The sequence below is a fragment of the Leopardus geoffroyi genome, chromosome B2 (assembly GCF_018350155.1).
Source record: "Leopardus geoffroyi isolate Oge1 chromosome B2, O.geoffroyi_Oge1_pat1.0, whole genome shotgun sequence".
NCBI classification, from domain to species: Eukaryota; Metazoa; Chordata; class Mammalia; order Carnivora; family Felidae; genus Leopardus; species Leopardus geoffroyi.
The window spans coordinates 143,766,699-143,790,626 of NC_059332.1; the positions used below are offsets into that span (position 1 = coordinate 143,766,699).

The 23,928-nt window shown below is 44.4% G+C and overlaps 1 long non-coding RNA gene across 1 annotated transcript in view; it reads right to left on the reverse strand.

Annotated features, from left to right (window-relative positions):
• Positions 1–14,044: 14,044 nt before the first annotated feature.
• The window catches only part of LOC123609247, a 164,184-nt gene continuing 154,300 nt past the window's right edge, over positions 14,045–23,928 (reverse strand). Inside the window, exon 3 of the long non-coding RNA XR_006717698.1 lies at positions 14,045–14,381. This is a non-coding gene — a long non-coding RNA (uncharacterized LOC123609247). The remainder of the gene's footprint in view (positions 14,382–23,928) is intronic.

Below are 23,928 nucleotides of genomic sequence, written 5' to 3' on the forward strand. Positions count from 1 at the left end.
CCCCCCCCCCCCCACTACTTTCCCTGGGAGTGGAAGAAACAGAGAAGCTCAGAACTCATGGTTGGTGCCCCGGAGGTTAATTTTTTTTTTTTTTTTTTTTATCTCCAGGGGTGCCTGGGTGGCTCAGTCAGTTAAGCACCTGACTTCCGCTCAGGTCATGATCTCCCAGTTTGTGAGCTTGGGGCCCACGTCGGGCTCTGTGCTGACAGCTCAGAGCCTGGCACCTGCTTCAGATTCTGTGTCCCCCTCTCTCTCTGCCCCTCCCCTGCTTGCACTCTGTCTCTCTGTCTCTCAAAAATAAATAAACATTAAAAAAAAATTTTTTTTAAAGTAAAAGAAAAATCTCCATTTGCCTTCTCTGGGCACGAAACTTTCTCATTTTTTCCCCACCTGTGCATCTGCCTTGTCGTCCATACTGAGGGAGAGTCTCCATTTAGGTGGGACCTGCGGCCTCAAATGCTTTGACGTTCTTCCCCCAGAAGGTGAGGCCTCTCTTCCTGGGGCTTGTGGCAGCTCTGTGGCCACGCTGACTGATGGAAGGTGGTGGAAGGGGCGGAAGGGCCTCCAAGGCTGGGTGTAGAAAGTCTCATTTACCAGAACACACACTCTTTGAGCCCTGATTCCAAGTCACAGGTCTGGTCACCTGGAGCCACCGTGCTTGGAGAAGCTCTGGTGAGGACCCCACTAAGCCCAGTCTTCGTGGCACCCCAGCCCCAGCTCAGACTCCAGACATGTGTGTGGAGAAGCCTCCAAATGACCCCCAGTGCAGTTACTTGGGTCCCCTCAGACATGCTGGTCTTCCCAGCTGAGGCTCAGACACTGTGGAGCAGAGATAAGTCTCCTAAATGTGCCACCTTTAAATCTCAGCCATAAAGAACCATAAGCATAATAAAATGCTTCTTGTTCTCTGGCACGAGGCCATGGGGCGCTTTGTTACGCAGCGCTAGATAACCGGAGCATGATCTAAGCTGCTTTTCTCACCCCAGCTCTCACACAGTCTCATTAGGCTTCTATGGTTCAACCCACAGCATGCGTCTTTCACATGCAGAGTGCTGTCATGTGAGGGGTTGCTGGAAAGGGGGTTAAAGCCCCGGTCCCGGCACCCAAGGGACATCCAATGGGTTGGAGAGACACTCCTCCACTCTTCCTGCATGTAAACAAGTAGAGGCTAAGCGGAGAGAGGTCTCTCCCGCCTCTGATCACAGGTCAGCAGGGGATGCTAATCGCCCCATGTCCTGGGCAGATGCACTACGAGGGGGCAAAATTCCCCCTGGGGTACAACGTGTGTCTCCTGAAGTTTGAAAGCTCTGTCCCTGGCAAGTGCCACAAAGGGCCTGGGGTCTTCCGAAAGCCCTCAAGAAATAATCCTGACCGCTCAGTGGAAAGTACACGGCCCCTTCCCAGGTAGCAAAGACTGACTAATGGTGAGGAAGAGGGGAAGATAGTGCTTGAAAGAGGCAGGAAAGAACACCATTGCAGGTGCCCCCTCGCAACACACGAAACATACGAAGATCGTATTTATGAATCACGACACCACAGCAGAGAACACTGCCAGTCCCTCCTCGTGTCGTCTGGTCTACCCATGGTCCTGTCTCCCGGCACCTGCCTGCTTGGAGACGAACCCTGGGGGCACCGAGGACACAAGGAATCCAGACAACAGACACTCACGCAGGAGTTAAAGACCAAATTCCAGGGGCTGGAGTTCTCTGGCCAACAATGACTTCACATTCTTGGGAATAAACTATTGACCAGATGCATGAAGAGAAGATTCGTGTGCAAAAACAAGCACAGGCACAAAGCTAGTGTTCTGAACCAGAACGTCTTTCACAGACACGTCCACCCCGTGGGGCTAGGTTCCCAAGCAGGTTCCCCCAAAGCCCACTGAAGATCAGGACCGCACCTGCCTAATGGCAGTCGGGGGGAGCTTTGGATTCAGCCCAAAGACAGTGTATCTTCAGCAGATAACTTCCAGGAAGATAATACCTTTGGGTTCCACTCATTTGGAAGTCCATCTCAAATATGAGCACTGTCTGGAAAACTAGCTTTCCCCCCCCCCACCCTGGCAAATGTCCTTTCTATCTGTTTTAAATTTAAAAGAAAGAAATGTCCTAGAATATTTAGAAAGTATAACCCCCTACTCCCTTCCATGGGAAACAAACCTGAAACATTTTGATTCTACATCTTGCATTGGCGGCTGTTGGCTACAGAAAAAGAAACCGAGGCAGCACTGAGGGGAGAAGCTGGATGAAAGCTGAGATGTTTATGGGTAAAGGTTGGGGTTTCCAGCAGTGAGCTTCTTGGGGGCAGAAGTGTGTCCTGTCCCCTTGTATCAATAGCATCATGTCGCCCAGCCCTGAGCAGGGATCCCAATAAGGACACGATGAGTGAATGAACTAATGCATGGATAGATAAAAAGCAAATGAATAGGGTGGCTCAGTTGGTTGAGCGTCCAACTTCGGCTCAGGTCATGATCTCACAGTTTGTGAGTTCGAGCCCCACGTCAGGCTCTGTGCTGACAGTTCAGAGCCTGGAGCCTGCTTTGGATTCTGTGTCTCCCTCTATCTCTCTCTGCTCCTTCCCCATTCTCTCTCTCTCTCTCTCAAAAATAAACATTAAAAAATAAAAATAATAATAACTATTATTACCCAGTGAAAAACCTTAGACTCCCCTCTGCCTCCTACTCCCACCCCAAACCTCCACATCTAGTCAGATACTCAGGTCTCTTGATTTTTTTTTTTTTTTCCAAACCATCTCCTGTTCTGTCCCCTCCTTTCCACGCCTCTGTCACGATCCTGTCTCTGGCATTAACACCTCGCATGTGCACCACTGCCCTACACAGAGCTCTGCAGCTGGGATCCCATCCCCAGTGGCTTCCACTCCTGTTCGTTACCCATTCAATGTTCTTCAAATTCCTGTGCTCACTTATCTTTCTGATCAACCTGTTTGTCCTGACCCTGTCCTTGCAAATTTGCCCACTGCACCAATCCCCTGTAAGTGGCACGATTTCCCTCCCCTGTCTTTTGACGTGAAATCCACACTTTAACACTTAGCTCAGTCCCTGCCTCCCTTGTGGAGCCTTTTGATTAGTACTGTGGAAGGAGTCACTCCCCTAAGGAACCTGATCCCCGAATACCTTTCCTTGCAGGATGGGTATGGTGCTCCCCACTGGCGGTCTTACGCTTCACCTCTTCTTTGAGCTTTTGGCCCTTTGTGTTCACTGTGATGATGTTGGTTAGCTCAGGTCTTCTCTCCCTCAGATGGGGGCACCAGCCATGGTCATTGGCATCTCCTCTTCAACTGGTTAATGTCTTATGACTCACATTCCTCAGGGGTGTGCCCTTTATTAGATTACGTACCACATTGCATTAAAATGATCTGTTTCTGTTCTCCAATTTGATTAGAGGCTTCTCGATTACAATGATTCTTATTCATCTTTTTAAAAATGTTTACTTCATCCGAAGTCGGATGTTTAACCGACTGTGCCACCCAGGTGCCCCTGTCTTATTCATCTTTTTATCACCAGAACCTAGCACCTGAGCCAATAATATTTGTGAATTAATAACCACAGTGATGATGACAGCTACCCTTTGTCATTGACCCATTACCCTGTTTGTCCAGGCAGACAAGGTGCCCACTAATCCTCACAACCCATTGACAGTTAGGTGTCTTTCTCTCCATGTTATAGATGAGAGACGCTGAGAGCTTAAATATGCGCCAAGCGCAGGTGGGGTTCCAATCCAGGCTGTTCAAGGTTACACCCATACTCTGTTTTCCTCCGCCCTACTTGTTCTTTCCAAGCACAAAGCACCCCAGCGTATTGCACCCAAGCAGAGGCACAGAGACCTGTAAGTGCAGATCACACCTGCCAACATACTTGATTTGCAGGACACAGGAAAGAAATGGATCGGTGCCACTGTCCTACAGACGTGTGCATTTGAAGTGACAAAAGGTCTTACCCTATGAAGGGTGATATTGTTGGTTAGCTAATACATAGGCAGGATATTTGAGGTCTTTTACATTCATTGCCACCTGGTGATTAAAAAAAAAAAAAAACACACACAATGATAGGGATAAATTTCACCTCCTTTAAAATCGACCCAAAGGTTAAACTTACACCCAGACAGCTTCCTAATCCAGAGACATGTCCATTTTCAATTAGAATCTTAGCTTCTTTGTGGACACATGAATCTTTAGGGAAAATACTTAGCTGGCTCCAGTTATATCTGGTTTAGTTTCATGTTGCTATCATCGAAGAGTAGTAAGAAACAAAGTCAAGGCCAGAAAATACAGAGAAAAATTAATATAAAAATAAATGTGAAGAAAATCTTTAAACAGCCAGTTTTGATGTACATTTTCAGACAAATGTATATTTCAAAACAGCTGAACGGTTTCTTAACCAATAGCATAAGAGAAAGAAAGAAAGAAAGAAAGAAAGAAAGAAAGAAAGAAAGAAGAGGTTATTGAATAATTTAGTATGTGTATACATTTTTGTCCTCTTCATATTCTAAAATACACTTAAGAAAAATGTGGTTTATTTTACTGGATTAACTTATCAGATAAGTGATTTAATAATGTTTATAAAACATATGCTTAAAGACCTGTCTGTTTCCATCAGCCTTTAAGCATACTGTATCCCTATTGCCAAGAATTATGTGTAAGTTTCTAATTTATTCAGCCAGAAGTGACAGAAACCATTACTTGTTTTATATGCAAGGAATAGAACCTTAAAGGCTCTTGCCTATGTAGGGAAATAATGAAATAAACGTAGGGAAGAACGGAATCATTCTGTACGTATGGTGATAGATCACGAAAATATATTAGATGCACAAATCAGGGGCAAAATATTGAACGTTTCCCTCTATGCTGTGGTCTAGGCTAAATTCGGACAGCCTGGCCACTACACCTGCCACCTGAATTGGGGTCAAGATCCACCTGCGCCCAGCGTAGGTACCTGCAGATAAGTACCACTTTTCAGCTCTAGAAGATGTTCAAATCACGACACTCTTCAAAACTTAATTACCTGATTCTGTTTGATGCACGGAGAGATGTGAGCACTGGCTAAAGTACTCGAATAAATACTCCCTAAGGTTCCTCCTAACCTGGCAGTGCTATGATTTATGCAGCCGAAACTCCCAACCCGCAAACAAGAATAAACTGTGCATTTATACCTTTGCCATGAACAGGGGGTCCGTGGCAAGTGTTGATATGAATACGGTATGCTTGTGTACACGCTCGCGTGTTTTTGAGGGCCTCCCAGACACGTCATTCCTAGAAACAAATGGCCGTGCGCTGAGATGGAGGTCACTTGTGTCCGTGTCAGCGGGGCCTGTCTGGTCTGGGCCCTGCAGCCAGAGATCCAGTAATTCGGGGAAAACTCTAGAGAGAACAAAAGGGACCCCGGGTTCCAAAGCAGGAAAGGAAAAAAGACAGAAGGGAGACTTTTCGGCAGCCTTACCTTAAGGAATAAATTCTAAGAGTCAGAAGAAAACCAAGGAGATTTTTCTCCTGGTTCAGAAGAGCGTGAAGGAAAGAAGCCCGGACCCAGAAGGCCTGAGAGAGCTTCCGCCTGAGTGGCGAGGGTGTCCCCACGGGAAAACTGCTTTCTGCTGGAACAGGGGTTCTCTTCCCACAGGCACAGGACCTGCCCTCTCTCTGCTCCCACTGAGCCAGCCCCTGACTCACACAGAGCTGACAAAGAGAGACCACCAGAGCTGAACGTTTACGCGGCTTGTAAAATGTGGACCGCCAGGCAAACTGAACCACGCGGTAATTTTTCAAATTATGTTAATTGCAAAAAAAAAAAAAAAAAAAAAGGAGGAAACAGCTCTTTGGCAGAGAGGAGAGGCCTCCCCCTTCCTGGGCTGCCTGCACAGACTTGGGCCCGTGGAACCTTCTCTCAGAACTGTAAACTGCAGTCTTGTCTGCCTTCCGCCAGGTGCCCTGTTAGGTCAAGGCAGTGGGTGTCCTGTTCGTCGTTCCCAAGTGTGAGGCTCTGCCTGGAAGTTCAAGGAGTTGACGTGTCGATGCTATTGTGCAATCGAATCAATACAGACTTTTAGAGAGAAAAAATACATTTTTAGGACGGAAAATTTTGAACGTAGACAAGAATAGAGAGAATATGTTAGTGACGTCTCATTTATCCATGATCTAGTTTTAATAATTATCCCAGTTATTTTGCTGATCTTCCTTTGTTTTCCCTCACACCTCTCTGTGTCTCTGTCTCTGTCTCTGTCTCTGTCTCTCTCTCTCTCTCTCACACACACACACACACACACACACACACCCCTTCTTCTGGACTATGTTAAATTGTGTCTCAGATATCATGTCATTTTGCTATAAATACTTGAGAAGGCATCTCTGATAACCTTGGTTTTCCACATGACCGTAAGACCTCTCAAAATTAACAAAGATGCCTTATAATCAGTTAGTGGCCGCTCGATGTTCAAATTCCCTCAACTGTCCGACAAATGTCTTTTGACAGTCAGTATGTAGGAATGAGGATCCAAACCAGGCCCCGGGTTGCTACGGTTGCTAAGTCTCTTCCAGAAACTTCTTCCAGTTGCTCTTTCCCTGCGAGTTCTCGAAGTCCCAGTGTTGAAACCAGGGGGCAAAGCAGCAGAGAGGGAGCTAAGGCTGCTGGTCAGCTGTGCCTGCCAAGGGCTGCTGCTCCCCGCTCCCCGAGAGAGCAATTTCTGTCCGCATTTCCTGTTGTCACCACTGACATCACAGAGATAGAGCTGAGGGAAGTTGCTTTCTCTGGAGCGCAGCATTTGTCCCCGGGCCCAGATGACCCTCTAGGCCTCTGAGCTATTTCTCCAAACAAGAAACAGAGGAAACCTCACCCTGACAAAGGCCAAGAAGAGAGTTCTTTGTATGTGGGGACGTTCAAGGCATCTCTCCAGCTCCTTTAAAATTTTATTTTCCCTTCACATCCAGATCCAGCCCAGGAAATAATTTATTCTGAAGTTGTTTAAAAGTTTCCAATTAAAAAATCTTGGAAAGTAGCTGACCTATATTTACTGTAACCATATTTTCCAAATAAAATTCCAGACACATGCTCTGATAAGTATGTATGCACTTACCACACTATTTAAAAATAAAGGCCATTGCTTTTTTTTTTCCTGCTTAAAAAAAAAATAATCCATGTTAATTTTAGAGATGAAAGAAAGGTCAAAGAAGAAACCAAGTATCTGCAATCCTACCACCCAGAAATAACCACTATTAATCTTTTAATTCATTTTTCTCTTCAGTTTTTGTCAATAGCAGAAGATAATTTGTTACCAAGTTGAGTAATATACCGTATTATATATTATACACATATATGTGAAATTATATATATATTATACACATATAACTGTATGTACAATATATATACATATAGGTATGAATTTACCAATTAAAGCTATGTCACAAGGATTCTCTCACATCATTGAAGATTCTGTATAAATCTTATTTTTAATAGCTGTAGAAGAGTCTATCTTTGCAAATGCCATAATTATTTTTACCCACTACACATATCATTGTAAATTTAAATTGCCCCGAGTTCTTCACTAATGTTAAATATTTTGTTAAAAAATACTGTGATACGCATTCATATGTATGTTTGTTCACACTTCTGAAAATTTCATAGCGTAGCCAAGAAGCAGAAATACTGCATAGTGGGATAAAAACTTAAGGGGCGCCTGGGTGGCGCAGTCGGTTAAGCGTCCGACTTCAGCCAGGTCACGATCTCGCAGTCCGTGAGTTCGAGCCCCGCGTCGGGCTCTGGGCTGATGGCCTGGAGCCTGGAGCCTGTTTCCGATTCTGTGTCTCCCTCTCTCTCTGCCCCTCCCCTGTTCATGCTCTGTCTCTCTCTGTCCCCAAAAAAAATAAATAAACGTTGAAAAAAAAATTTTTTTTAAATTAAAAAAAACTTAATCTCGCCATAAACGCCATCAACTTTATTTAAGGAAACATTGTATACTTAACACCTGTTTCTGAAGGTTTCTGAAGGTGCCCAGGAGAAAATATTTTAAATTAGTACTGTTCCAGAAAATGTGGAAGATTTTAAAAATATATTCATCAAGCACTTGTGTTAGAGATGCTGCTCTAAGTGCTATGTATCTACTATCATTTAGTCTTTACAAAACCGCCATGAGAAAGGACAAGACACTATTAGGATTCCCATTTTTCACACACAGAAAACTTAGGTGACCAGCCCAATTTATGTAGACAATTCCTCATAAAGCTAGAAGTGCCTGGTAAGGGGCGCCTGGGTGGCTCAGCCGGTTAAGTATCTGACTCTTGATTTCAGCTCAGGCCTTGATCTCAGGGTTCGTGGTATCGAGCCACAAGTCGGGCTCTGCACTGACAGCATGGAGCCTGCTTGGGATTCTCTCTCCCCGTCTCTTTCTCTCTGCCCCTCCCCTGCTCGCTCTGTCCCTCTTTCAAAATAAACAAACATTTTAAAAAGTGCGTGGTAAGACAGAGTCAATGTAGCATGGTTTCTTTTTTATTCTAACCGTTATGCCACTCCAGAGGCTTCTACAGCAAGGGTCCCAGCTGAGAGTTTGTAGGAAGGAACACTAACCCACAGGAGAGGACCCATACCAACAAGTGCAGCCTTAGGACAGTCAGCTAATGCTGGCTCAGATCCCTGTGTGAGAGGCCAAGAACACTCCCTGGCCAATGCCATGCTCTACGCAATACTGGTAAGCTTGGGAATGACAAAGAGAAAGGACACTGTGGTGAGCCTGAAGGACGGACATGGTCATTCTTGAGTACATGTGAGACTCCAGGAGCCCCTCATGCAGAAGAATGGGATCTCGTGGAAGGAGAGCAAAGTACTATGGTCTCAGAAGCTTTACTAGTGGGCTCTAAGGACATAGTAATCCTGTTGAACCAAACATCACAATGTAGAGAAAGATGATTCTCATCTTTTCTTCTCACATTAGTTGATGTAGGGCTCCTCAGCATATTTTGCTGGCTCTTCAATGCCAAGGGGCATTGTTCACGGCCCAAGAGATATATGGGGCCAAAACCCAGTCTTAGCTCCACTAGCCAACGAGGGCATCTGTGAGCTGTATCTGCCTCCCATTGTGTCTGTGACCTCGTATGCTACTCCTCCTCCCCACCTGCTTTCACAGCTCGGGCAACACTGCCCCCTCGCTGCCCCTCCAAGGACAGCACCCCAGCCTCAGGACTTTTGCTCTGGCTGCTCTCTCTGCTTGGAAAGCTTTGCCCCATCTCTCTCTTCACATCTTTCCCCAAATGTCATCTCCTCAATGACCACCCTGTGAACAATTACAATTCCCAATACTCCCCAACCCCTCACCCAATGCTCTCTAGGGGGACGGTGATTTTTGTTTGTTTTGTTTGCTGATCTCTTCCAAGTGCCTAGAACATTCCTGGCAAATAGCTCTCAATAAATATTTGTTGAATTGAATGAAATCACTAAATGGATGAACCGTGGAGATGACAGTCTTGCTTTGGATATTTTCACAGTGAGAACACTAAAAGCCTGAGAGGGAAAGTGACTTTATCCAAGCCACTGGTAGGGGTTCTTTCTCCAAAGTGCCCTCACTTCCATAACTGGCCCTGGAGTCATCCAACTCAGCTCAAATAAAACCCTCCTCCAATGAGGCCAATCCAGAGAGGCCCAGATCCAGTGAAAGCAATTGAAAAAAGGTATGAATGATGACGAAGCATCACCCTTCCAGGGAGTAGGCTTCACATGAATCCCCAGTTGAGGGAAAACTTCTTTCTGGGCAGCAAGCAGACTACATACCTTCCCCTTTCCAGCCCTCTCAAGAGCAGCTGTCTAATAACAACAAAGCCACCAGGAAGCCAAGTCCCCAGAACCCACTTCATCTAATAGCTCAAGTCCATCCATGACCCATCCCTTCTTCTCTTTTCCAAGTAGCTGGACACTGCAAGAGATCATTCCCGGCAATGAGACAAAGTGAACTGCTCTAGGGGATATTCAAACTACAGCTCATTACAAATGCCCGGTATCATAAACACTTCTCTGAAATATCTCCCTCTTCCCTCGCAAGCATGTGCAGAGAGAAAACACAGACAATACATAATTTTGGGGCAGATCTATTTTTTCCATGATCTCTGCTCTCTTTTAACAAGCAATTTGTTGTATATGTTAGCTTGAAATAAAATAAAATAAAATCCTGGCGGTGATGATCAAAATCAAGAACCCCAAATGTAAAAGCTATCTGTTCATAAGTGTGTATTCTGGGATTTCAGATACAAGGTCCACAGGCCCTCAAAAGATCATTACATGAAATTCAGTGATCTGTGAGCCTCCTAAGGTTATATATGCACTTTTGTGGATATATGAAGATACATGCATTTATTGGTGATCTCTCATAAGATTCTCAAAGGGATGTTCCCCCAAATTGCTGAGAACCATTGATTTTGACACAGTCAGAAGTGTTACCGCTCAAATGGGTGATGATCAAACTTGACTCCATGATGTGTGATGCAAAATTTGTGATTCCTAATTGTATTTGCAGCATTAATGCTTTCTCTTTTGGGGTGAGTACCATTATCAAGACACAATAACCTAGCTAAATAAACTCTTAGTTTGGAAACATAAACTGAGTATAATAAATTAATTTGCTAAGTATTATTCCTTGCTGGTGAGAAGATTCTCACTCTGGTCTTTAGCCACGTCTCCCTCTTTCCCTCTCACGTTTAACCTTGTGCAAAACACACTTTGCAAAGTAACTATTTTGAGCCACATTTTTCAGAGAAAGACCCTGAGACTCAGAGAGGTAAGCAGCTTTAAGGCCTCTTGGCTGGGAAATAGAGGAACCAGGACCTTAGCACAGACCCACTGGATCCTGAAGCTTGTGGGTTTTCCAACAAGGCAAACCACTATCTTGAAATTTATATTTTGTTTCCTGACATCAGGATTTTCGGATCTAGCTTTTCCTTTAATGCTGGGTGGTTACACCAGAATATTTTATACCAGCAATTACACTCACCAACGGTATCTGTGAAAGATTTTTAAATACTGGTAGCTCTGACATGGTGAAAGTCATCAAAACGTGTTTTCTCTGATTTTGGCTCTGAGTACTGAGTCAGCGGCAGTCTAAAATGCTGCAGGGACTCAGTGCAGAACTTCCCAAGAACCCTCCCCTTGCAGCCAAATGAAGCACCTTAATGTACACACGAGAACTTCCCTGAGTCCCGAGCAGCAAACTCTGTGCTACTCACTGCTTTGCTGAGAGAACAAAGGGGTGGCGATGTGTGGACACAAGGATGAGGGCCTCCCTCTCCTCCGTGGCAAATGGCATTTAAAGCAAATACACGAATGTACACGTGTGTCACAATATGAAGGTTCCCTAGAAGAAAGTTATTTGGGAAGGAAAGGAGACAGTATTTATAGCTTGAAAACAGAGAGTGTTCAAAATGGGAAAATAAAGTACTTCTCTCATCACTACTGATGTGTTTTTTGGTGTCTGTCTTTAGCATACGTCTATGGGTCTTTGTGAGGCCCCATGGTAATCCCTCAATGATTCATGAACTACAAGTCCGCATCACAATTTCCAAGTCATTGGGAAGCATTTAATCCCCAGAAGTAGCGATTTTCTCATTTAGCAGGAGAGTGGAAGGAAGAGGGAAAGTTTGGCTGAGTGCAGAAGTCTAAGAATGCCCCAGCACACACAGGCTCCGGAGAAGGCTGCTTGATGGAGACATTGGAAAGCATGGCTCCCTCTCCCTCAGCCAATCAGTTTCCAACATAGCTTCCAAAAATCTATCTTGTGTGTTTTCTGGCAGCTCCACTTCTAAGTTATTGGATTCTAGCACAGTCAGGTCAAATATCAGCGTGTGTCCTTACAAATGAGTCACCACCTCACAGACTGCCAACATCTCGAGTCCCCTCTTACTGTGTCATTGTGTCCCCACACACGTGTGAGTCCACACAAGGGCTGCCCTCCCTTAGCATGCCCACCCACCCCCATAGGGAACTTGCTTCTTCACACACATACAGGACTGTAGACATATGCTTGCCAATGACAACTCTTAGCCATGTTGATTTATGCTGGAGAAGTGTCATCTCTAAGTCGTCATCAGGTCTAACCAATAGTTCTTGGTGGAGGGACACCACCCCCTATGGAGCATTTTGGAAATCTGCGGGACCTTTTGATAATTACGAATCTTGGGTGTCACTGCATTAGTTGGTGGAGGCCAGGGAGGTATGAGCCAATTTTGTACCATTTTTCAATGTCCTACCAGACAGTTTTATAGGTGAAACATTTGTTTATAGCTTTCTGAGCCTGGAACCCCAATTTCACTTCTACGTATAGTAGAAAGTATGTTTGTAGTTTTAGCAGACACTGAATTTTCCAAGAATGCAACCGTTATATGATTCAAAGAGAAAATTGAACATTCTGTATTTGAAATTTTACCAAGGGTTATTCATCATTTTTGAAAAATCACAGTTCATAGCATGGCTGTCACTGATTCAACATTCCTGCGTAAGTGTGATGGCTTTGGTATAAGCACTAATAACTCCTTATATGGGGTTGTGCCTGGTATTGTCCTATGAAGAGCAATGTCATTATGAGTTCCTGATATTGAACCATATTCAACCAGTCAGCATAAGAATAATGTGGGAGTTTTTAAAAATTACCAATATCTGGGCCACAATATCTAACCAATGAAATCAAAATCCAAAAATTAGGGCGCCTGGGTGGCTCAGTCTGTTAAACATCTGACTCTTGATCTCATAATCTCATGGTTTGTGAGATCGAGCCCTGGGTCGGGCTCTGGGCTGACAGCACAGAGCCTGCTTGGGATTCTCTCTCTCTCCCTCTCTCTCTGCTCCTACCCCGCTTACGTGCACTTGGGCGCTCTCTCTCTCTCTCAAAATAAATAAACTTAAAAAATATTTAAAACTTCTACTTTTGTCAAGATGGCAAACTGTCACCATTCAAATTTCCATTTCTTTTACTAGCACTCTTGATCTAGTCAAAATCAGACTTCATTAAGTCAAGTCCTCTGTATCTCCTCTGCTCTAAATTGCTTGCCACATCTCAGTGCCCAGGTTAGAGGCTGGAGTCAACCCCCTAAACAGCCTGGAAGAAGAAAGTATCCTCAGTCCTTTTAGAGGAAGCATCGATATTCTCAAGCATATCTTTCAATTTTCAATATTTTTTGAGAGCATGTTTCAATGTAAAATGAAGTATAAGCAAAAAACCTTAGATCTTTAGTCCAACAGAGACATTAAAAAAGATAAGGTACCACAGGGAGCTGAGGACTCAGGGACTCCGGATTGACTTTGAGAGGAGAGAGTTTCTGCAGAGCTCAGATGGTGGACAGCACGAAGGAAATCCGCTTGTGCAGCTGTCCAGCTAGCTCGTGCGTGCACAGACACTGTGGTAGTATTTTCCTGGCACTCGGCAATTCATTCCCCAGATCTGAGAACATCATCTAAATCCTAATTGATGCTGTAGCTGCACTTAACCAGGAGACAAAGATGAGCCAAGGTCCCTGACGCGTTTGAATCACATATCATAATTGGAACAATAATTCGCATTCTTTTCTTCACTTTTTCTGATTTATTTCCCAACAGTATGAGAGACAGAGACAGACAGAAAGACGCAGAGAGACAGAGACTATGATTTTTAGAGTCTGAGAGATCTGCACCTTCTAAGACCTGAGGAAGGACATACAGTCCGCTTTCTGCCTGGGGGGTAAGCAACACTCCTCACATAAAGAGGTGGCTTGCTACCCTGTCCCCCAGCACCTTCATCCGCTCTGGGGGTGACATAGCTGCTACCTTCTGCATGGGTCCCTTTCCTTATAGCATGCCAATTTCTTCTACGATAGGTGTTGGCAAACTTTTCCTATAAAGGTCAAGATCGTAAGTATTGTAGATTTGTGGGCTGTCTCTTTCTTGTATTCTTTCTTTCATATATATATATTCATATATATATATATTTCTTTCATATATATATATATATATATATATATATATATATATGTACACACAACCTTTTAAAAATCTAAAACTCATTCCTAGCTCCAGAGATGCACAAAACAGACTGCAAGGGGAACTTGGCTGGGGACCGTAGTTGGCCCCCAGCTCTTGATAAATGGGTCTCAGGCAGGAGCTCACACTCCGTTAGTCTCAGGTCTATGTTCCCAGCTGAGGGGAATATGGAGGAGGGTAAGAAGAAGGCAGAGTAGGGAAGGACAGCCAGCAGAGCAGGGACAATATCTGGGGCCTTAACCTGGGCGGAGGGGTGGGGGGGCACTTATGTCTCACTTTTACACTTGACAGCTGCTTTAGTTTTTATTTGGATTTCCAGAGGGCAAGAGGAAGGTATGCTGGGGGAGAATCTCCATGCCTATCGGTCTCAGAGGCTGGGTAAGTTCTCCTATGAAAGAAGCAAGCAGGAAAAAGATTTAGGTTCTCTCCACACAGGAATCCTTTCCTGTAATGCAAGCCACCACATGCACAGGGGTCATCGGGCCCTCTTCACCTTGTCCTCCAGAAGTGGGGCTCGGCGCCAGTACGAAAAAATGCTGCTTGTCTCATGGCACCTGCTATGAGTAATAAAGTCCTAGGTCTTGCACCTCTCTAGGACTGTGCCCTGAACAGACGAGCCTGCAGGAAAAGGTATCCGCTAAAGCATGCTGGGACATCTCGGGGTAGTTTCACACCGATGAAAGCAATTTTATATATTTCTCAGGCCATCTTCTTGGAAAGATTTGGAAGACTGGGAGACACTGAAAAGCAGGGTCTATACTTGGCTCACCTTTGTGTCTGACGCAGAGTCTACAACAACGGCTGGTACATGATGGATATTTAGTAAATGTGGAGGGATGGAAGGAAGGAAGGAGGGAAGGAGAGCAGGAGGAATCGCCTTTTAAGAGGCTTCAGATTTTCTGCTTTTGATTTTCTGTGACTACTCAATGTTTCCCAAAACAGAGAGAAATCAGACATTTCTGTCACTTCAAAATAAAGAATGAACTGCTCCATGGCTCTCCTTACCCACAGCTTGAAGAGAAAATCCAGGACCGAACCAAAGCAATAAATAAAGACTGAAGGGGGGAGGGATGGGGAAATATGTAGTATTTCAATATAGATTCCAAAAATGTGTCCATGATTTGAGAAGAAATATCTAAGGAGCCAAACTGAACTGTTTAATGTGGGTTGTGTTATTAAAAGGGCTGATAAAGGCTCTCTTTGTAGTCCCCCAAATGAGTTCTTTTGAGTGAGCCGCCATGGTGGTAGGCTCTGTGTGCATGACTAGCGATAGAAAAAAGTAAACGGGGCCCCAGATGAAGTGTCAGTTATGAGGATGCTAACAGTAAAAGCCTGCCCCAGAGCAATGACACGTGCTTTGAAAATACTCCGGGAGCAAAAGGCACGCTTAGGGAACACGGGCTCCAAAGGAAGACCATTGGCGTCAGTATCGTGGAGTTATTTTCCCAGCAATTTTCAACAATCTATCACAGCCTGGAGGAAGGTCTCCAGTGTCATTGCTCACACGGGTAAATTTGGTGAAAGGGGAAACAGGTGGACCTTGAACAGGCAAGTGTGGAGCATGGAGACTGAAACTTCATGGTAGTCACGGGACCAAATAAGATTGCAGCAGGCCACCACCACCTTCTCCACTTCAAGGCACACAGAGCAGAAATGCAGCATGTGTGGCTCTTGACTTTCAGGACATGTGACCAGGCCGATGGCTATCTGTCTGGTCATGGCGGCTAAGCTTCCTCCTCTGCACCTTCCTCATCAGTAAGTGGGATGGGCATGATAGATAACCCAGCTGGTCAGATAGAGCTCCGTCCTTGATCTCAGAGAGGTGGTCTATTGTCCGCAGTATTTTCCAAACACTAATTCACAGTTCAGTGCTGAGCAAATTCCGTGCCAACGTCCTGGGGTGCTCTTACAATTGTAAAAGTTAAAAATCCAGGTTTCAGACTCAGGCATGGCATTCAGGGATAGGTTGTTGTTGTTTTTGTTTTGTTTTGTTTTTAATTTTCCTAGTGATTCGTAGATGATCAAGTTTAAAAATCACCCGTATAAACTTTCCACTTTGGAATTTAATTAGATTATCTTGTTATTCTTTTATATTATTACTGAATCTGCTGCTACGTTGGAGCTACTCATGTAAAACTTGAGGGCTGTATTCCCCCAACTGCCTCAAACACTGACCAAATGAGTGAATGAGGATACATCCAGACTCAGAGGATCAAGAGGAAGGATATTTTTGGGGCGCCTGGGTGGCGCAGTCGGTTAAGCATCCGACTTCAGCCAGGTCACGATCTCGCGGTCCGTGAGTTCGAGCCCCGCGTCAGGCTCTGGGCTGATGGCTCAGAGCCTGGAGCCTGTTTCCGATTCTGTGTCTCCCTCTCTCTCTGCCCCTCCCCCGTTCATGCTCTGTCTCTCTCTGTCCCAAAAATAAATAAACGTTGAAAAAAAAAATTAAAAAAAAAAAAAAAAAAAAAGAGGAAGGATATTTTTAACATGGTCTCCATACTACTGGGAAAAGAAACACAAATCCTCCTTTTGGGGAAAGGAGGGAGGGAGGGGGCAAGGGAGGAGAAAGAAGAAGGAAGAAAGGAGGTGGGGGAGGGAGAGGAAGGGAGGAAGGAAGGAAGAAATTACATAGACATTGACATAAAATGCCTTTGCTTCCGGGGAGCCATGTGATACATCTCTGACGAGCACCTCCTGGTCTAACAAAGGCCTGTGAGCTCTCAGCATGAAGTTTACTGTGTGGATCCTGCCTCCTCTTGAACACACTGAACCTTTGACCCTATTAGGCATCTTTCCCCCCCAAATTTCCCTATTTGCGGGTTCTGCCGCCACTTCTCTTGGCAAACACACCCAAGGGAGGGCAGGACATCCTGGGTCCAGCCTCGTGCCCTTCCCTCCTCAGGCCCTACCACGTTCACCCTCCCTACCCGCCATGTCCTCTCACTCTCCAAGAACCCACCATCTCAGATCTCTCCTTGTCTTGACACAGATTCCAGCTCCTTCCTGGTTCTCTCTTTGTACTTTCCCGTTTCCCTGCAAGTGTCAACAGGTATCATGACAACTGGGATTGGGGGGAAGCTCTGGCCAAATAAGTGGCAAACGCCAGGTTAAGGAAAGTTAGACAAGTTTCTTTCCTTCAGGATTTCTCAGAGTTTTAAATTTGCTAACGTGATGTGAACACTTCCTAAAGAGAAAAGCATTACTGGAGCTTGCCCCAAACACACTTGGCAATGACACCTATTATATGATGCATCTTCTTGGAGCACTCTTGTGCTTTTATCAGCAAGCGTGTTTTGAGGACTTACTGTGTGTGCTCAGTGTACTCAGACATGGTAGTGAGCACTGAGCAAGACCCACATAATCTCTGCCCCATGGCACTTACTCACTGGGCACGTTTGGGGAGCACTCATCTGAAGGTCTTCCTCTTAGGTCTGCCTTCCGGGTCCCTGTTCTTTTCCTCTTCTTACCTTCAGTTCTGCATCTGCTCTCAGCCTTTGAAGTCCTATGAGAAGCAGGGTCTTTTCCTGGCTGGGCTCCATTCTGCTCCCACACATTGAACTACTGGAAGAACCTTGGCCTCGGCCGCCATTCAACTTGCCACTTGAAGTAGCGGCACTTGGGCTGCACTGCGGGGTGTTTCCAACTAATCGTTTTTCTGGTCCTTCACCACTTTCTCAGCCTCTTTGAGACAAGCTTCCCTTTCCATCAGCATACTCTGCCTCCTCAATTACAGCTGTCTTCTTTTCTTTTTACATCCTCTTGAGTTTGTGTGGGAAATGCTTCTGGCGAGCTGGGTCCACAGCTCTTCTACTCGGTCCATGTATCAGCTCCACTGAGAAGCATTCCTAGCCTCCCATCCCTGGCCTGCCCCATCCCTAGCCCATCCAGCTCAGCCTGGAATCCCTCCCCTGGCAGAGTCACTATATTCCCTGTTCAAAAGTTATATTTAGCTCCATGGTGAAAGTACTATTTCTTGCTCAGGAATATCCCTCCTAGTCGTCTATAAGAAAAGAAACAAAACTTAATGCTCATGCCCATCCACAGGCCATTTCCTTATAACCACCCTCTGCCTGAGTCACCCACCCACTGCAGGCGGAGTCCACACCCTTGCCAGGATGCAACCCTGTTCTGGGAGCATGACTCCAGCCCACCTTCTTCATCCAGAGCAGCTCTGCTCCCCAGTCACAGTACATTAGCCCAGGAGTTAGGATCTGAGCAGAAAGCAGTCACCTGGGCTGGACACATGGGCAGTGAAGCACCTCTGACGTACTTGTTTCCAGCTTTTTGCCTCAATTTTTGTTCTATACTGAGAGCAGCAAGATGAACTGAAAGAGGAGATAATCTATCAGTTTTGGTTGGTGGGGGGGATGAGAAATAGGAAAGTGTCAAGAGCATATGAAAAGATGCTCAACATCACTCATCATCAGGGAAATGCAAACCAAAACCACAGTGAAACACTGCTTCACACCTGTCAGAATGGCTAACGTCAACAACACAAGAAACAAGTGTTGGTGAGGATGTGGAGAAAGGGGAACCCCCTCGTACTGCTGGTGGAAATGCAAACTGGCACAGCCACTGTGGAAAACAGAATGGAGGTTCCTCAAAAATTAAAAATAGAACTACCATCTAATGCAGTAATTCCACTCCTGGGTATTTACCCAAAGAAAACAAAAAACATGAACTCAAAAAGATATATTTACCCCTATGTGTTTTGTAGTGTTATTTACAGCAGCCAAGATATAGGAGCAGCCCAAGTGTCCATTGATAGATGAAAGGATAAGGAAGATGTGGTCTCTCTCTCTCTCTCTCTCTCTCTCTGTCTCACACACACACACACACACACACACACACACACACATGCACAGGAATATTACACAGCCATAAAAAGGATGAAATCTTGCCATTTGCAACAACTGGGATGGAGCTGAACGGTATTGTGCTAAGTGAAATAAGTCAGACAGAGAGAGACAAATGCCACATGATTTCACTCATACGTGGAATCTGAAAGACAAAACAAATGAATAAACAAACAAAAAACAGAATCAGACCTATAAATATAGAGAACAAACTGAGGGTTGCCAGAGAGAGGAAGGGGGGGAAGATGGGCAAAATGGGTGAAGGGGAGTGGGAGACCCAGGCTTGCAGTTACTAAATGAGTAAGTCATGGGAGAAAAGGCACAGCATAGGAAATACAGTCAATGATGTAATAGTAGCATATGGTGGCAGATGGTAGCTACAGTTGTCGTGAACACAGCATAACATATGGAGAAGTTGAATCACTGTGCTGTACACCTGAAACTAATATAACATTGTGTGTCAACTACACTCAAATAGAAAATCATTATAAAATAAAAAGAGAAAGAAAAGAAAAGTGTTAACAGGAGGAGGCAGGGCCTTGAAGGGCCAGGGTCAACGGCAGAGCAGCAGAAGTGGATCAAGAGTCAAGCTTTTTTTTTTTTGGCTTTTGAATTGTGTGTTTTGCTGAGAGGCAGCCCCTCCCCATTCAGTCTCCATAACGACAGCACTGGTAAAGTCTGCTAGGCCCACATATACTTTGTGCCAGTGGTTATGTACTGGCTTTGTTTGCCTTGCTTTGTTACAACACAAAGGTGGTAGGTTTTTTTAATTAATTAATTAATTAATTTATTTATTTATTTATTTATTTATTTTGAGAGACAGAGAAAGAGAGAGAGGGAAAGGGGAAGAGAGAGGGAGAGAGAGAATCCCAAGCAAGCTCCACGCTGCCAGCACGGACACAGGGCTCAAACTCACAAACCTGTGAGGTCATGACATGAGCCAAAGCTAAGAGTTGAATGTTTAACCAGCAGAGCCCACCCAGGAGCCCCAAAGGTGGTAGTTTCTATGCCAGGATCAACTCTGTGTAGTGCAGAGATTTTGTGAGAGGCACCTGAACCCCCTCAGGGATTCATAACAAGCTTCAGAACCAGGAGAACTGGGGCTCCAGTCATTTGTTCCAAGATTTCCAGGAGGTGTGAGACCAGAGATGACATTTGTATTTGTGTACACTTATTCATTTACTCAACAAACTCTACAACAAGCAAAAGCTGGAAGGCTGTCTGGATATGGTAGGGTTACTTGAAAATATTTTTGCAGAAGGTGAGCTTTGTAGGAAAAAAGAAGTTAGGACTGCTTTCCAAAGATCAGGGATGTTTCAAGATGGTGGACAAATGCTATCTATGAAATTCGGAGACAGAAACAAGCAGGCTGCGTGAAGGCTGGTGACTTGTGTGGCAGGAATGGAAGCACTGAAGGAAGACTCTTCTCGCTGCTTTGAGTAACAGGCACCTATTGTTTGTCAGACAAGTGCCTTCTTTCTTCTGGGAACTATTTCCCACCACCCCACTCTCATCCACATATTTCCATAGCAATAATGTTTTCCGTAACCCACCTCTCCCCTGGTGTTGCAGCTGTTAGATGTGGAGCTCGGTCACTGGATGACTGTGGTTCCTACCATGTGGGTGCCAGTGCTCTGGCTTGCTGAGCAGAGGAGAATGTTGCATGATGGACAGGAAGGAGGGAGAGAGATTCTTGGTGGTTTCTAAGTCTCTGGGTTCTAGTTAATCCTGAGACCAAGCCATTTCCCTGTCTTTTGGCTTTGGACATCTCATCTTCCTAATTTAGGTAGTCAACATTTTCAGTATTCTATCTAGAATAAAGAAGTTCTGTCTAGCACAATCCATAAGAGCCCCTAGAGAAAAAAGCAGAAGAGCATAGTGACAGCAGGAAGGCTGGCTGGGCAGCTTGTACAAATACTCCAAACTTGATGAGACAGAGATCTAGTCCATGGTTGTCACAATGGGAATGAGCAGATGCAAATGGCATTCCAGGTGACTGAGCTGCAGGAAGCGATGATAGAATACAGAGCTTCCCAGCATTTGGAGTGTTTGTCATAGTAACATTTTCCTGTGACACCTTTGTTGGCTACCGTGCTTTTATGGCAATAATGGGTATAACAGCTTCAATACTAGCCCAGTAGCTCCTAGGACAGGACGCGACCACAAAACATGTCAGAAAGCCAAGGGCATTAATGGAGACTCAGGGGAGCTATAACTTAACCCAAAGAAGAGACTTGATCCAGCCTTTCCAGAAAGGAAATTAAGCACTTCAGCTACCAACTCACCAGCAAGTCCTACTCTCCCCCAAATTAAAGGACAGCTGCAACTCTACAGGAAGCACCAGGCTCTGTTCCCCGGAGGCCCTCAGCTGGAGCTGAAGCATCTGGTCTCCAGGGAAGGCTGAAACTGAGAGGAAAGTCCTGGAGGAGCGCCAGGACAACAGGAGCCAAAAATGTGTCCAAATCCAGAGAAGCACCACCACTCACTAGACTATAGCCCGTGTTTTCTAACCACCTATACAAATATTTGTGGATCCCTCCCCTATGATCTAGACTGATGATAAGCTTTGGGGGAAATTTATAAGTTGTGATCTCACAAACTTTCCTTGAACCTATGTTTCCTTTAACTAAGACCCCTGACATTCATGATTACAAAGGTAAGAGGGAGTCTCTTGGAACGACGATTCCTTCTGGGTCTTTTTTTAGAATAAAGGAAAGTTTATACAGAATGCTATCATTCCATGGCATATAATCTCACTATCCATCAGTAGCTCCAGGACCTCCAGAGAAAATGTGAATGCCTGACAGAAAGCATTCAATCTTCAAGCAGAAGTAAGTTAGTTCTTTGACCTCCCAGCAATCAATTTCAAAGTATAGACATTTTAGTTCCCGCACTGTGAAGGATGGGGAGTAACCTGAGTCAGCCAGGATAGGCTAGATGTTATACTGCAGTGACAAAAGACGCCAAAACCTTAAAAAACAGTCTAAACAAAGGCTCACTTCTTATTCGTGATCCGTGTCTAACACAGACCAGGGTGGGGTGTGTCACCATCTCCCACTGCTGATGTAGAGCCAGAGATGTATGGAGACTATCTCAGAGTCTCTTCATGCTTCCGCCCAGAAGTACCCAGCTTCCTGTCAAGAGAGTTCAGTTCTGAATCCAGCTCTGCTGCTGACTTACTATCTGGTGTGACTATAAAGTAATTAAACAAAAAAAGAAACAGAGTGCAAACATTCAAATGACTCAGAGTAGTCAATGTGGGAAACTTTATTCCTCTGTGTACTTAGGGTAGCAAGTCTGGAATCATCCAAGAGCCCAACTGTGGCATTATTCCCAATACTGTGACACTGTCTCCACGACGTGGGCTGAAGGGAAACAGGGAGCTGAGGTCCCAGCTAATCCCCTCACCATGTATCTAGAGGGGAAGAGTGGAAAGGCAGCCACACTGTTGGGTCCCCAGACGCACATTGTTGGGTTACCATGGTGAACACAAGCTTGTTCTGTTCTTGTTCTGCTTTTGTTTTGCTTCTTTCATTGTCTCTTTAAAGAGTGGTACAAGTTCTGTTTTCTCCTAACTTTCTTTTTTTTTTTTTTCAATATATGAAATTTATTGTCAAATTGGTTTCCATACAACACCCAGTGCTCATCCCAAAAGGTGCCCTCCTCAATACCCATCACCCACCCTCCCCTCCCTCCCACCCCCCATCAACCCTCAGTTTGTTCTCCGTTTTTAACAGTCTCTTATGCTTTGGCTCTCTCCCACTCTAACCTCTTTTTTTTTTTTTTCTTCCCCTCCCCCATTGGGTTTCTGTTAAATTTCTCAGGATCCACATAAGAGTGAAACCATATGGTATCTGTCTTTCTCTGTATGGCTTATTTCACTTAGCATCACACTCTCCAGTTCCATCCACGTTGCTACAAAAGGCCATATTTCATTTTTTCTCATTGCCACGTAGTATTCCATTGTGTATATAAACCACAATTTCTTTATCCATTCATCAGTTGATGGACATTTAGGCTCTTTCCACAATCTGGCTATTGTTGAGAGTGCTGCTATAAACATTGGGGTACAAGTGCCCCTATGCATCAGTACTCCTGTATCCCTTAGGTAAATTCCTAGCAGTGCTATTGCTGGGTCATAGGGTAGGTCTTCCTCCTAACTTTCAAAGGCAATTTCTCACTGAGTTTTCTCTCTCTCTCTCTCTCTCTGTAAAAGATTATCTGCTTTCCTGCAGTTCTGAGACTTAACAAAACTGTGTCTAGGTGTGAGCCTTATTTCTTTCATTATGTTGGGCACTCATATACCTTTAATCTGGACAGTTGTGTTCTTCAGTTCTGGACATCTTTTCTTGATATTTTTTATTTATTTAATTTATTTCTTCCTTCCATTTAATCTGCTCACTCTTTCTGAAATGGCCATCATTTGGATCTTCTGACCCAATCCTCTATTTTTTTTTCTCTTTTTCACTGCTCACTTTTCCTTTCCTTGTCTTTCTGTTTTATTTTTTGGATATTTGTCAGCTTTATCATCTGATTTTTTGTTTTTATGCTACCATATGTTTAAGTGTCTAAATCCCTTTTCATATTGTGTCTGATTCTTTTCTATAGAATTTTATTCTTGCTCCATGTTCTGAAGTCATTTGTTACATTTGTTTTGTTTTGTTCAGTAGCACATCGTCTGTCCTTTCCGTTTCAATCTGTGTTGCTCAGTTAAAGGTTTTATATAAATTCTTGGTTATTCTTCACTGTTTATAGTTACAGATGAGACTCTAAAAGACATTCATTACGGAAGATTGGCTGTTTCACGGGATCCCTAAATGCCAGTATTTAAAATACAGTTGACCCTTGAACAACATGGGGGTTATGGGCACTGACTCCTCACCCAGTCAGAAATCCGCATATAAATTTGACTCCTCAAAACTGAACTAACAACCTACTGTTGAAGGGAAGCCTTACGAATAATATAAAGAGGCAGCTAATACAATATTGTATGTTAAATGTATTACATACTACATTCTTATAATAAAGTGTAAGCTGGAGAAAAGAAAACGTTATTTTAAAAATCATGAGGAAGAGAAA